A 16,829-nucleotide genomic window follows, 5' to 3' on the forward strand; every position below is an offset into this window, starting at 1 on the left:
GCCAGGACCTCTCTGAAGGCTTTAACTGCTGCAAGTATTTGGGCTAACTTATTTACTGGGCATGAGTCCAGAAGAGCATGAGCATCTCAAAATATCCGCTGATCCTGTGAGCTCCAAGGACAACTTCCACATTTGTACCCCCCTCTCCTCATGTCAGCTTCCCTGATGGGGTCTGGAGTGCTGGGAAGATGCATAGTAACAACCAGGGTGTCTGTTCAAGCTTCCAACTGTGTGGTCAGCAATTGTTGCTGTGTCTCAGGGCTCACGGGTGTGCACATCCACAGCGCTCCCAGTAGGTGCGCCTCGTGCAGTAGGGAGATCAGTCCCACCATAGTCCACAGCTGACTGCACTGTCAGTTTCTCTGGGTCCATTCACTCCTCTCACCTCTCATCATGCACTTTCTCCAGGCCTCAGTTATGGCGACAAGTAGACATCTGTGGTTTACAAAAACAAGGGGACCCAACATAGGTAAACAAGGACCTTGGGTATCAATTTATAACATGGACAACGGTCCTTGTACGTAGTAATTCAGGTTAATTTAACCTTTTCTTCTTCAAAGGCTGATGATAGCAGGAAGTCAGCACAGCCCAGGTAAGGTCTCCATTTATGCACGATAGCACGCCCTCTGATGGGCTGATCTATGTGATACTGCGCTGAGCATTATGGGAGTTGTAGACCAATACATCAAGGCTCTAGCTTGGTTCCGTCACATGAGGAGCACTCGCACATAGGAACGGGGCTCCAAGCATAGCCCCAGTCAAACAGTACAGGAACGCCTGCGAGTCGATCCCCTTTCACAGTCCTGACATCATTGTATCGCCGACGCGTTTCGAAATTACTTTCTTCTTCAAAGGCTGATGATAGCAGGAAGTCAGCACAGCCCAGGTAAGGTCTCCATTTATGCGTGATAGCGCGCCCTCTGATGGGCTGATCTATGTGATACTGCGCTGAGCATTATGGGAGTTGTAGTCCTGGAGGGAAAATTTGAATCCCTGTAAGTGCTTCAATAGACCCTGTTGGTGCATTTCAAGCTCACAGATGAGCCTCGACTGACATGCGTCCCTTAACCCCTTCGCTGCGGCGGGAATTCCGCCGCAGCACTGGGGGGTGTGGGGGGGCAGCGCGGTGGCGCTGTGCTCATGACGGAGCCACTCCGTCATGAGCCAAGGTTGAGCTGTGCTCATGACGGAGTGGTTCCGTCATAACTCCGCCCAGTTGCATTGTCCCCCCGCACAGGCGGGGAAACAGCGCCGCGTGGGAGGAGCGGCCGCCAACGGTCACGGCATGACGGAACCACTCCGTCATGAGCACACGGCAACCGTGGCTCATGACGGAGTGGTTCCGTCATGAGCGGGGAAGGGGTTAATCCAGTTCCAATGTTCCACAACCGGGGCTTTTGTATACAAACCCCTGTGGCCCCCAGGTTTATGAGATGGTGCTCCTCGGCGGCACGGACGCCGCCAACACATCAAGGCTCTAGCTTGGTTCCGTCACATGAGGAGCACTCGCACATAGGAACGGGGCTCCAAGCATAGCCCCAGTCAAACAGTACAGGAACGCCTGCGAGTCGATCCCCTTTCACAGTCCTGACATCATTGTATCGCCGACGCGTTTCGAAATTACTTTCTTCTTCAAAGACTGATGATAGCAGGAAGTCAGCACAGCCCAGCCCAGGTAAGGTCTCCATTTATGCGCGATAGCGCGCCCTCTGATGGGCTGATCTATGTGATACTGCGCTGAGCATTATGGGAGTTGTAGTCCTGGAGGGAAGATTGTAATCCCTGTAAGTGCTTCAATAGACCCTGTTGGTGCATTTCAAGCTCACAGATGAGCCTCGACTGACATGCGTCCCTTAATCCAGTTCCAATGTTCCACAACCGGGGCTGTTGTATACAAACCCCTGTGGCCCCCAGGTTTATGAGGTGGTGCTCCTCGGCGGCACGGACGCCGCCAATACATCAAGGCTCTAGCTTGGTTCCATCACATGAGGAGCACTCGCACATAGGAACGGGGCTCCAAGCATAGCCCCTGTCAAACAGTACAGGAACGCCTGCGAGTCGATCCCCTTTCACAGTCCTGACATCATATTATCGCCGACGCGTTTCGAAATTACTTTCTTCTTCAAAGGCTGATGATAGCAGGAAGTCAGCACAGCCCAGGTAAAGGCTCCAGCTCAATGATTATGAGCTTTTCTTGTGTATACATGTTACTCCTGTCTCTGGTCTGGTCTTATGTTTGCTGTTACCTCCTGAACCTTGTCAAGTCACCCACCACATAAGAACCCTATCCATTATCTTCTGTGGTGTTTTCTCTGATCAATCAGAAGGCATGTTCAAATTAAATATTCCCCCCCCCCCACCATAACCAATTCTAGGCATCACAATGATTGCATGCTATGTGGTATGGATGAAGGCCTTTTTTGAGGCTATGTGCTAGAATTACCTTTACTCAAATTCTTGTTGGTCTAGGGACATTATCACGGGAGGCAGACTATTCTGGGTTCACTAACACCATATTAATGCACACAATATCGATATATAAATCTTTAGCAACTGAATATCGTTAACAAAAATATTTCCTTCCTATACTTTGCTAATGAAACAACAAATATCAACAACACAAAAATTGATGTTCAATTATTGGAAGCACAAATATAGTTACCTTTAAAGAAACACATGATTAGACATAAATATCGCCTCACACAACAGTGACAACAATAATATTGCAGAAATAATTACATTATCATCAAAAAACATAAAAAGAAACACTTTTGACATTAAAGAAAACATTTAAATAAAACAACATATCCACATGTTTTTATAAGAAATAAAATATACTACATCACCAAAATATTTATAAACCACTCCAAAGAAAAATAAATGGGGAACTACCTTTACAACGCAACTTTTACAACGCTATGCTATTACAACGCATTTTTTACAACGCAAAAACTTTTACAACGCATGCTTTTACAACGCATGCTATTATATGGTAAGTACTTTTACAACGCATATACCTTTACAACGCATTCTTTGAAAATGCCTTTACAACGCATGCATTTACAACGCATGCATTTACAACGCATGATGTTATATGGTAAGTACTTTTACAATGCATATACTATTACAACGCATTTTTAAATGTTGGTATTTTATTTAAAATAAATATATATATCGTATAATTAATTTTTAATAAATAAAATATAATTTTAAAAAAGTGAGTAGTTATACAAAATATTAATTCTTGAGTATTAATACTTGAGTATTTCTCTAAATAGAAAGAGTATTTTTAAATTTATTTTGATACATATTAGAGTTAATAGTGAGTATTTAATATTTAAATTAAAAAAAATAAGAGTGAGTAACTAAATAGTAATACTTGAAAAGTGAGTAGTTTTTCAAAATATTAATACTTGAGTATTTTGACTAATAGAAATGTTTTTTAGGATAGTTAAATTAATACATGAGTATTTCTCTAAATAGAAAGAGTATTTTTAAATTTAATTTGAAACATATTAGAGTTAATAGTGAGTTTTTAAAAAGTTAAATTAATACTTGAGAATTATTCTAAATAGAAAGAGTATTTAATATTTAAAATTAAAAAAAAGATTGAGTAACTAAATATTAATACTTGAGTATTTTTAAAATTTAAAAGTGTATTTTTTACATTAATTTAGTACTTGAGTATTTTTTTTTAAAAAAATATATTATAAATTTAATAAAATAAAAAATTAAGAGTACTTACTAAAATTAACAATACTTGAGTATTGTAAAAAAAAATAAGTAATAAGAATGATTAATACTAGAGTATTTTTAAGTTTCTAAAATAAAGTATAATTAATATCCATAAAATGGAAGAGTACTTTTTGACTTTTTATAAAAATATTAAGAGAAATTTTTTAAAAAAATTTACAAATATAAAAAAAAATTAAATATTTAAAGAGTAATAAAAAATGCATTTTAAAAATAATATTATATTAAAAAAAAGAGAAGGAAAAAAAGTACTTACTTTTAAAAAAAAATTCCCACGGTTTTGCATTGAAGTCTATGAGCTTATTTGTCCTTCATTTATTTTGGCAGCTTCAGAATATACAACCCGCGGAACAAGAAAAGAAGGATCAGAAAGAGAAGAAAGAGGAAGTTTTGAAGGGAAAAGACAAAAGAGTCGAGGTAAGGAACATATTTAGTAAATTTACATTTAAATAGTTACAATTTTGAAGATTAAATCACTTTTTAATAAATAATAACAGCAAACAATTATTGTTTTGAAAATATTTATTTATACAAAAATAATGAAAAAATAAACCATATTTTTATTTAATTTTGCAATGTAAGTAACATTTTCCAAAAAACATATTAATATTTTATTTACATTTATAAACATTTATTAACAGATTAGTTAAATAAAGTAGTCCGTTGAATATTTTGATGCACGCGATGACGTAATGACGTGAGCGTCGACGTAATGCGCCATTTTGCAGAGCATCGGAGGAGGAAGCAGCAGGAAGCTGATCTGCGGTCAGGTAGGAAATACTTTCATTTGATATTATAGATTAAACCTTTAAAAGGGATACATATATAGTGAGGAAAGAATAAGGAGAGGTTGCGGGAAAACTAATTGATGTCTTAAATGTTTTTAATCATGTCCACATTAATGTCATTAATGTATGGCTAAGTCGGGTCGCGAAAAGTTATTTTTTTATTTAAAAAAAGTATGTAACTGTAAAAGATTTTAAAGTTACTGTTCAGAAAGTTGATTTCTTTACTTAGGAAGTAACAAAAGTAATGTAGATCTTCATTTCGAATTGAAAAAAAGTAGCGCACTTGTAAAATTTGGAAATTAAAGATTGATTCAAAAATGGTGATTAAGCAGCAAAGTGCATTTTGGATTATGGTTTGACGTGTAGAATTTAGATATGTTTGAGTTTTGGTGATTTCTTAGGACGGAAATTATAATGGAAGTTATCGGTAATTATATTAATGGCGTTCCGATTTTGAAAAATTGTTCAAATACTATGGGACAGTAAATTTGAACACACTGGTAGTTTTTGCTTGAAATGAAGATTTGTTAAAAAAAAAAAGGACCCGACTTGTTTGTTTGTAAAAGTTTTTAGAAAAAAAAATTGTATGCCAATTGTAATTTGAAAAATATTAAATTTTGAAGCAAAGCAGGAAAGTAAGTTAATACATTATTTTAGAAAGAAAGAATGTTAGAAAGATTTTCCAGGTAGTCTATAGCCACACACAACGAAAATTGTTGTAGAATTGCCAATAGTCTCTCAGACATTTCCCTTGTTTTGACTGTTACTCGTGGGTTTAGACTACCTGCGAGTGTTTGGGCTATTCTCATTTCCTGAAAACTTTGCTCCTTCTTCAAAGTTTCCAAAAAAGAGTAGAAGTTTGGATGTGGTTTGCCAATTGTGTGGTTGAAGGAGTTATGCCATCCCTCAATGGCATTGTTTGTTTTTGCTTCTCCCTCTAAACAACTCGTGTAGCAGTTCCACCACTCCACATGGAATCGTGGCTTCCTCCTGCGACCCGATCTGCTTAGGTGTCCAATCCATGTGTCCTCAAAATAATTTAGAATGGGTGCCAATTTTTCTTCGTTACTCGTATAATAAACAGATTCTATAATTGCAGTGTAGTACTCGTCCACACTATCGGGAGGAACAAAACAAAGTGCAGTTAATTTTTTTAGTTCAAATTGTAGTTTGCTATCCCGAGAATATTCTGCAACTAGGGATGTTTTCTGTAATTTACGCCAGAATGCCTGCGAAAAATGAAAAAAACATCCCTGAATTTGGGTATCCGTGTACGTTTTAGTGATCACATTGATCATGCTCAATTCAAAATCAATAATTATTTTTCGAGGACTTGAAGATGTTTTACTTTTAATCACTGATAAAAGTTCAGTGTATGTTGCAGAAGTCTTATCAGGTAGCAAACTATAAACTAAGGGAATAACACTATTGTTAATTTTAGCATGTATAGTGTAAATTTGAGTGAAACATTGGGGTGTACTTTTAAACGTCCCATCCATCATCCAAATTTCACTACTTTCTAACTTAGCAAGGTTACGTGGGGTACTAAAAATGAGAATTCGTTTCTGAGGGTTTTCGTTGTCATGCAGAAGGAAAGGTTCATCAGAAAAAGAAATAGAAAGATCATGAGGAATTCTAATGTCAGAGAAAGAATGTGGTGTAGATAATTGAATGTTACTTGCCTGCTTTTGTCTCTGAATAATTCTTCTCAAATTAGGAATTATAGGCATGTTACTAGCAACATGACTGGGGACATGCTGTGCAACCTCTCTTAAAATGGATCCTGTAGAATCATTGGAGGTGCTTGCAATAGCTTTCATTTCGTTTATTGTTTCTCTAATTTCTACCTCCATTGCAGAGGCAGAGTGGTTATGTTCTGTAGTTTTCACAACTAAATTATCAACAGTAACCGCTCTGCCACTGCAATGGGTAGTGTAGTATTGCACACACCTCCAATGATTTCTAGTTAAACTTATTCTTTCCTTACTATATATGTATCCACCATGGTTTAATAAATTTTTGCCCTTCTTGGATTTAATAAACTTTGCAGCTTCCAGACTAGACATTATCTGAAAAGAGAAGAGAAGAAAAAAAAATTAGCCTGACAAAATAAATGAAATACCAAAAACATAACATTTAAACCATCCAACACTTTCACTACTGCTGCACCTTCCTGGAGTTAGAATAGTAAATTGCACCCCTACACCATCCATCACTTTCCCTACTGCTGCACCTTCCTGGAGTTAGAATAGTAAATTGCACCCCTACACCATCCAACACTTTCCCTACTGATGCACCTTCCTGGAGTTAGAATAGTAATTTGCACCCCTACACCATCCATCACTTTCCCTACTGCTGCATCTTCCTGGAGTTAGAATAGTAATTTGCACCCCTACACCATCCATCATTTTCCCTACTGCTGCACCTTCCTGGAGTTAGAATAGTAATTTGCACCCCTACACCACCCATCACTTTCCCTACTGCTGCACCTTCCTGGAGTTGGAATAGTAAATTGCACCCCTACACCATCCAACACTTTCCCTACTGCTGCACCTTCCTGGAGTTGGAATAGTAAATTGCACCCCTACACCATCCATCACTTTCCCTACTGCTGCACCTTCCTGGAGTTAGAATAGTAATTTGCACCCCTACACCACCCATCACTTTCCCTAATGCTGCACCTTCCTGGAGTTAGAATAGTAAATTGCACCCCTACACCATCCAACACTTTCCCTACTGATGCACCTTCCTGGAGTTGGAATAGTAAATTACACCCCTACACCATCCAACACTTTCCCTACTGTTGCACCTTCCTGGAGTTGGAATAGTAAATTGCACCCCTACACCATCCATCACTTTCCCTACTGCTGCACCTTCCTGGAGTTAGAATAGTAATTTGCACCCCTACACCATCCATCACTTTCCCTACTGCTGCACCTTCCTGGAGTTAGAATAGTAAATTGCACCCCTACACCATCCAACACTTTCCCTACTGATGCACCTTCCTGGAGTTGGAATAGTAAATTGCACCCCTACACCATCCAACACTTTCCCTACTGCTGCACCTTATAATGTTGTTTAAAAATACCTTGTTTTTTTTAAATTGGTTTTCTTGCTGAGTCTTCTTAAGTGGGAATGGCCTGTAGGCTGGAGTAGACACTTATGTGTTGATTGGAATCGTAAAACAAAAACAATTGTCTGTAAAAGTGATAAAAGGAAAAAATGAGAAAACTGAACGTTGTAGAGAAATGCAAATTTACAATAATTTTTTGCAAAAATTAAATTCATTTTAACATATAGTACATAACACTTTCCCTACTGCTGCACCTTCCTGGACTTGGAATAGTAAATTGCACCCCTACACAATCCAAAACTTTCCCTACTGCTGCACCTTCCTGGAGTTAGAATAGTAAATTGCACCCCTACACCATCCAACACTTTCCCTACTGTTGCACCTTCCTGGAGTTGGAATAGTAAATTGCACCCCTACACCATCCAACACTTTCCCTACTGCTGCACCTTCCTGGAGTTGGAATAGTAATTTGCACCCCTACACCATCCAACACTTTCCCTACTGCTGCACCTTCCTGGAGTTGGAATAGTAAATTGCACCCCTACACCATCCAACACTTTCCCTACTGTTGCACCTTCCTGGAGTTGGAATAGTAATTTGCACCCCTACACCATCCAACACTTTCCCTACTGCTGCACCTTCCTGGAGTTGGAATAGTAAATTGCACCCCTACACCATCCAACACTTTCCCTACTGCTGCACCTTCCTGGAGTTGGAATAGTAAATTGCACCCCTACACCATCCAACACTTTCCCTACTGTTGCACCTTCCTGGAGTTGGAATAGTAAATTACACCCCTACACCATCCATCACTTTCCCTACTGCTGCACCTTCCTGGAGTTGGAATAGTAAATTGCACCCCTACACCATCCAACACTTTCCCTACTGCTGCACCTTCCTGGAGTTGGAATAGTAAATTGCACCCCTACACCATCCAACACTTTCCCTACTGTTGCACCTTCCTGGAGTTGGAATAGTAAATTACACCCCTACACCATCCAACACTTTCCCTACTGCTGCACCTTCCTGGAGTTCGAATAGTAAATTGCACCCCTACACCATCCAACACTTTCCCTACTGCTGCACCTTCCTGGAGTTGGAATAGTAAATTGCACCCCTACACCATCCAACACTTTCCCTACTGCTGCACCTTCCTGGAGTTGGAATAGTAAATTACACCCCTACACCATCCATCACTTTCCCTACTGCTGCACCTTCCTGGAGTTGGAATAGTAATTTGCACCCCTACACCATCCATCACTTTCCCTACTGCTGCACCTTCCTGGAGTTGGAATAGTAAATTGCACCCCTACACCATCCAACACTTTCAATACTGTTGCACCATCTTGGAGTTCTGAAAAAAAATTCTTCAAAATGCAACTCTTTTTATAATTATTTTGGGATTTTATTTACATTAACAATTAAATGGTTAATCTAACATATTGAAGGTTTAAAAACAATGCTGTATAACAATACCTTGTTTTTTAAAAATTGCTTTTCTTGGTGAGGTTTGTAAAGTTGAATTGGTCTGTTGGCTGCAGTTGTAACGTATGTGATGGAAAGAATCTTTCAGCAACGAAAAAAACAATTGTCTTTGGAAAAAAAAAGAGGAAAAAAAAAACTTAACGTTGTTTTAAAATGTAAATTCAGATTAACTTTTAAAAATTTTGACATAGAATATAACTAATACTACATAAGACTTTCCTAAGTACTGCATCTTTCTGGAGTTAAAATAGAGAAATGTACCCCTACACCATCCAACACTTTTTCTACTGCTGCACCTTCTTGGAGTTGGAATAGTAAATTGTACCCCTACACTATCCATCAGTTAGCAACTGCAAAAGGAATGACTATTAAATTGTGGAAATTATAACACTCATAATGTAAAATACCTTTTTCAGTTGTTGTTTGTTCTCGTGCCTTTAAGGTAATGCTTGCTGCAGGATAAAGTTATATTTTTTGTAACCGATTTACTCTGGAAAATTTTTTTTTTTATAAAAATTAATGTTACTTAGCCAACGTTGGTTAAAAAAAAACTCATTTTTGAAAAGTATGATATTTGACAAATGAGTATGAGTAAAAATTGGTTAAGCAAAACATAATACACATTGAATGCATTTTAAAATAAGAGTAATAATGGATACACCTACACTATCACTCAATTACTCTACTGCTGAACATTCTGGGACTTAGAATACTAATAGTTACCTCAGTAACTTGAAACGCTTTTTCAGATGTTGTACCTAACTGAAGTCTTATTAGTAATTGTTACCCCTGCACCATGGTATAATTTCGTTTATGATGTAGTGAGAATGAGGAAAGAAAAAAATTCACCTTTGCCATTACAACAGTTTAGCTAATGCTAAAAATATATTTTTAAACTAAAATAATTTAAATTAAATTACATTTACCTTCACAATACTAAAGGTGAGTCGTTTACGTGGAGGTGATGCAAAATAAGGTACACCAATTTTTGATTCTCAATATATTGCAAGTTTCTGTTTTTGGAAAAGAAAGTAGTTGTTTTTAGTTGGTATATATTTTTAGTCATAACAAATTAGAAACAGTACATTTTAAAAGTTAATAATAAAAATTTAAAAATATATTTTGTATGGAAAGCAGACATATTTTACGCAAAACCATGGTATAAAAATATTTTACTGACTTACTAGTAGTTGTCTACTAATAATGCTTTTCCGAAGGAATTCAGTGCTCTCTCTGAGGAGGTCGCAGTGGAGGTGACAGAGGGTCAGGTTTTGACGTCTGGTCTCTCTGGTAGTTGATAATCAACTGATTGCAAAATGGTGTCTTCCTGGTATTTATAAGTTTTACTCTGTGTCACTATTAATTTTTTTAAACACTGCGTTCGTTGTGTTTTTTTTTATACTTTATTTTACTGTGGAAAATGTTATTTTAAAAATGCATTTTAAAATGTATTGTTTTCACTCATTTGCTCCGTTTTGGCATCCATTTTGGAACATGTCTTTTGGTATTGTTTTAATAGAAAGTGTTGTAGGACAAGTTTTTCAAGTGAGATGGTTAAAATGGCGCCTATGTCTATGTGTCTTCTGTTTTACTCTGTTTACTTACTTTCCGATGTAATCATGATAAAAATGTGTAAGCACTGTTGTTAAATCTATCGTTCTTTCTGTTAAACTTTCAAATGTGTGAAAACGGAATTTTATTGGGGATTTTGAGTATTAATTTTAATACTCGAGTATTAATTTTAATACTCGAGTATTAATTTGAAAATGCATTTCAGTAGATTTACGCTCAGTTTTTCTCCACATTTGAATACACTTCCCCACCCTAAAACCCCTAATTTCCCTGCATCCCGTGCCAGATTTTATTGTACTTTTAATTAAAAAAAAAAAAAAATCGCGTTGTAATGGTATGCGTTGTAATAGATTTCGTTGTAACAGCACTTTTCAGTATTTTAATAGGTTTTGCGTTGTAAAAGTGTTCGTTGTAAAGTAATGCGTTGTAGTAGAACTTGCGTTGTAAAAAATGCGTTGTAAAGGTATGCGTTGTAATAGCATGCGTTGTAACGTCATACATCCAAAATAAATTAAATACATAACAACATTAATTAAAAATGTTTTACCTAAAGTACAAACATCTAAATGTTTGTTTATGATATATATATATATATGGATATCTCTTTAACTTGAGATGTCCATCTCACTAGGGCGTCCATAAAGATTAACATTTTTTGTCAATAACGATGACACAACACTATATAAATGTATATGATTGTTGTAAATATTGAATGTTAATCTGCGTTTAAGTCATTACGAGCATTCTATGATTGTTTAATTGAACAATGAGGTTTCAAACTTATTTTTAAGCTATGACACAGGATTGATTTTAACGTGTTTTTTAATTGACACTGTTTTAAATCCTTGCAACTTTGCACATAATTTACAGTTATTTGCTTATATGCAATGTATATTCAGGATAGTAATATACAAATGTCTTGGCTTCTGAAGTTTTGGTTTTTAACGTGTTTATGAAGTCAATAGACAGGTATTTTAACCAAATGCGAATTTGCACAAATAAGAGCAGCATTTTGCACATGTTCTAAACAGTATTTGCACTAGTCAACTTTTATTGTAGATGTCTACAGGCCAATAATTTTGATTCCTGAGGCATTTTTTGTCATTATATGCAACTTTGCACGAAGAAAAAAAGAGCAATTTGCACGTTTGTTAAACTTCAAAGTATTTTGTCGATGTCTATGTACCCATAATCACATGATTGTTGCACTGGCACTTTAAATTTCATGGTCACTCCTCTGGGAGTCATGTGATCAAGGCTTCTTTGAAGCCGAAACGCGTCATGGCGACAGTGCTGGTTTGAAATGAAATAAAATAATTAGCACGAAAATCTGGGTCCGTACCGTCTCTTGTGCAGCGCCTGTGAAGTGGAGTTCTGCGACGGATTGCTTGAGCATATATATATATATATATATATTTATTTATCATATTATATATATAAAAACACAGTTCAAGATTGTTGCACACTCAGGCCATGATTTAAGGTATTTTAATTCCAAATAGACTTATTTTTAAGCTATGACAAAGGATTGATTTTAACGTGTTTTTTAATTGACACTGTTTTAAATCCTTGCAACTTTGCACATAATTTACAGTTATTTGCATTGACATTGGTTTGAATAGCCGCTGGGAACTAAGACAACACACCACGTGCAATACCGAAAATGTGATCTATGTATTAAAGTGCCAGTGTCAATTGGTATATGTTGGCATGACGACCCGGAAAATTAAGGTCCGTATTCTGGAACATATGAGCACCATACGTTGTGGGAAGTCCAATACGAGACTGACTGCCCACTTCCTTGAAAAACAACACAACGAAAAGGATTTGAGATGGGTGGTGGTAGATAAACCATTCATACCACCTAATACTAGTGATGTTCCGAGTCTCCTCCTCATACGTGAACAGAGATGGGTGGAACGATTGAAGAGCCATACGTTGGGATTAAATGACGGGATCCCTTGGTTCCAACTGTATGGTTTAATGCAACGATGATTCTGTGCATGAATCAAGTTTTTGCTATTAAGAGAGAGACAAAGAACCTTTTGGCTGACCCATGATTCGTACATATAAAAAATTCTTTGGTCTTGCCGAGACTAGTCCCTTATACAAAATGCTTTGAAAGATGTTCCTGGAATTAAGCATATAAGGAGATAAGAACAACGTACTCCTATTCATTGGAATTATAATGGGTCTATTCCCTCTATTTAGTTTACATAGAGGTGATTAGAAACTGCAATATGGCCGCCACGCACTTGCAAGTGTCACTGTTAGCCCTGTAGTCCTTTCTCTATGATAGTGCAGGGGAGAGGGCGGTCCTGAACACACACGGACGTGGCGTGCAGCGAGCCGCGTTGTAGTCAAGCGTATCTCTTTATTTAAGGGCAGAATACGAGACACATCTATCGTCGGAGGACGGCGGTGGGGCAACAAGAGAGAGTGTCTCTTTGGAGTAGTGAGTACCCGTATGACATAGGTGGTGTGACAAGGGGATGTGTGCGTGAGAACCGAAGGTTGAGTCAGCGGAGACGCCATTACTTAGTTACCCGGTGGTGTGTAACGATCTGATACAAGGCACATGAGAGCGGAGTTGTGATGAGAGCTAACTACACAACGATCGCTCTGGGGGCTCCATTGATTGAGTGACCACGCCTGTTTATTAATACATTCGTGTGGTTTTTGCCGACAGAGTGTGACGACAAGAGCACCTTCCCCCGCCGTTCCGGGTTCAGAATTTAAAACTGTAAACTCTTGTGAGTATCCTAGGCTTTATTTTACTTAGGACACCAGGAACGTTTGGGGTAATTGACATTAGAGGATTGTATGTTGTGGCACGGTGACCCACTAGTACCTGCTTTAAAGTGTGAACCCTGTAGACAAAACGAGGCTACCATCAGACACTCGTAACACTCAGTTTTATGTTTGTGGTGAGAGGTGGTGCCCACCTGCACAAGGACGAGGGCGGTGTTTTTAGGTTAGGCTGCACGGAAGACTATCGTTCACTTTTATGAGTGTGTGGGATTATCTGTGAGAACTATATTCAAGTTTGAGAATCACAAGCATGTGAATTACGATTTGTTCTCCTTGCTTTCTCTCCCCCTTTTTTTGTAGATGTATAAACCCTCTTGGAAATCCCATTAGAGAGGAACGCTGGGGTAATACCCTGAGTACTAAGGTAATATATACCCAAATAGTGGGATAGACCAGACAACAAGGGACCAACACCCTGACGAATGCCAGAGTGACCCTGTTGGGCACAGAGAATACTGGCAGAAACATGTTGGTTTTAGCAGTGGGGATTACGGGGTCGTTACCTGCCCTTGATACCCCATGTCATTTATTTTAACTCTGCCCGAGGTTAACAGGAATAAAATTGAGGGTTAACCTTGAGACAGTTTTATACTTTCTTTTCTCTGCACTTTTCTTTGGTCCCTTTCTTTAGGAGACTACTCGTTTCATTACTGTCAGAATCTCACTTCTGTGTTTATTCTGTCTATTTGTCATTTATACTGTACCCTCACCACTCGACTTCATCATATACCACCTTTCTTTCCTCTCTAAAAAAATGTGCGCTCCACCCAAGGTGTTGGTCTGCACCTGGGTGTATGATGCGGCCCTATGATGAAGCATGACACTTTCGGGTGTGTGAGGGCAGTATTAAAATCTCTATAGATTTTCCCACCTACTATGGCTAGTACTTCGCTTTATTCTCTATGATTGCTTCTCTGTCATGTGTGATTAAAAGTTTTCTGAGGGAGTCAGAGATAGCCTCGCCCCCTTTCTTTCCCTCGTCTCTCCTACGTTGTGTTTTGTATATATATATATTACCTACTGGCAGTCGTACGTAGGTAGTTATAGTTAGGACCTATTTTCCATAGGAAATCTGCAACATTCTATTTGGAATAACGTTGGCGCCGATCGATGAATCTTCACGAAATTTTCCAAGCTTTTGGCCAGCTCCGGTCCGCTCCTATCCTGAACATTTCACGGTGATTCGTCAAGCGGGGGCCAAGAAAAAAGGGGGGTCCCAAAACACATTTTCCCCATGCATTTTCCCGTAGGACCTGTTGACGCAGCTACAGCCTGCACTGCTGAACGGAATTACACCAAATTTGCCAAAGAGGTAGTCCTCAGTTCAGACTCGTGCCTTTTGCTTAAATGGTGTAAATCCGTTCAGTAGTTCCTGAGAAAATTAGAGTTAAATAGATAGATATATCTGGGCGGAGCCTAACCACACATCTCATCGTGAGATCTGATTGGCTGTCAGTACTTCATCCAAGAAGTGTTGGCAGCCATCTTGGGACCAATATACATGATAGCACCTCATTAAAAAGCATTGCAGTTAATAGAAGGTTTTAAGACTTTAGTTACATTATAAATCATTTGTTGATGGCACCATACTCATTTAGGAATTGTGGTGTGTTCTAAGGTGATTTTACCATGTGAAAAAGCCTTCTGCTGTGATATCATGAATCATGTTTGAGAGAAAACTATTTTCTCATGCTTTTCCCACTGATTATCTTTCTCAGTCATGTGAGAATGAAGTCTGACATTCTCAGTAAAACATGTACATCCAACAGGGGCAGAGACTGTCAGTTAATTCCTTTGTGTTCTTCTGCAGCTTCCTAGAGTATTCTAAAGAACAACTAGAGCGCTAACAGTTATACTTATGACAAACGTATTGCACACCTGAAGCCATCTTGATTGGAATAAATGTGGTAACTCTTAAAACATCTAATTTACAAAGGAACAAAATGAGGGGATTCATTTTGCCATAGAAATTAGGATTAGTGCTGCAGAAAGAAAAATTAGGGCCCATTTTGACTTCTCAAATCCTCTTATATTTCATAAAAAAATTCTGACATGCAGACTGAAACATGCACTTTCAATACCAGCAGCAGACTTCCCTGGTGAGCAGTAGCTTTACTACAGTGATCTAATGAGCAACTAGAGGGCTAACATTCAGAATTTATGGCAAATGTGTGACACATCTGAATGTCTTCTTGATGGAACAAAAGTAAAAAACTGAAAGTATTTCCTACTGAGGAGACTGAAGTAAATGAGGAAATTAGGACACTTCATAACAAATAAATCTCCCAAGAGGGCCACCAGAGACAAAAGAGCCCAAATGTAGCCCAAATATCACCCAGATGTAGCCCAAGAATAGCCCAATGACAGAATGTCCCAGAGTGTTCTAACGAACAACTAGAGCGCTAACAGTCTTACTTATGACAAAAGTATGCCACACCTGAAGCCAACTTGATTGGAATAAAGTGGTAACACTTAAAACATTTACTTTACAAAGGAACAAAATGAGGGGGTTCATTTTGCCATAGAAATTATGATTAGTGCTGCAGAAAGAAAAATTAGGGCACATTTTGACTTCTCAACAAACCTACCTGGTGGAAGGACGCTCCGCTGCGCACTCTGCATTGCCCGGGGGTCGGAGGTTGTGAGACCGCGCTGAGACCGCGCTGGACGCCGCGAAAGGGACTACAGCCCCCAGAGTCCCTAGCGGTATCTTCCGCTTCCGCTTCCCTGCGCGCCCTGAGGCGCTTATAACTGCGAGGCACCCTCGGTGGAGCGGGGGACATTGCCAACAAACCTACCTGGTGGAAGGACGCTCCGCTGCGCACTCTGCATTGCCCGGGGGTCGGAGGTTGTGAGACCGCGCTGAGACCGCGCTGGACGCCGCGAAAGGGACTACAGCCCCCAGAGTCCCTAGCGGTATCTTCCGCTTCCGCTTCCCTGCGTGCCCTGAGGCGCTTATAACTGCGAGGCTCCCTCCGCGTCGCGGGACGCGCGCGGGCGGCGCCGGGCTAAGCCCGGGCAAAGGGCGGGCCCTCTGTGCCTGAGGAGACTGAACTGGGCCAGAGACGCTGGTCCTGGTCACAAGATCTGTAATAAGCAGCGGGGGTGATATTGAGTATTTGCTAATAATTGTCAGTGTTTTAAAACTGTTATCTAAGTAATTATTAACGGACATAACGTTCTATCAATTCAGCAGGCTTGTGACGAGGGTGTGACTGTTCACAATATGTCTAGATCTAAAGCCTCTTCGGGGCCACGTACAATGGATAACGATTTGGTTCAGAGGGTTAGTAAGATAAATTCTGAAAGACGACAGTCATTGGGGAAAGCTAGTACCCCACCCCGAG

Source organism: Triturus cristatus, chromosome 5_1 (genome assembly GCF_964204655.1).
Source record: "Triturus cristatus chromosome 5_1, aTriCri1.1, whole genome shotgun sequence".
Taxonomy (NCBI): domain Eukaryota; kingdom Metazoa; phylum Chordata; class Amphibia; order Caudata; family Salamandridae; genus Triturus; species Triturus cristatus.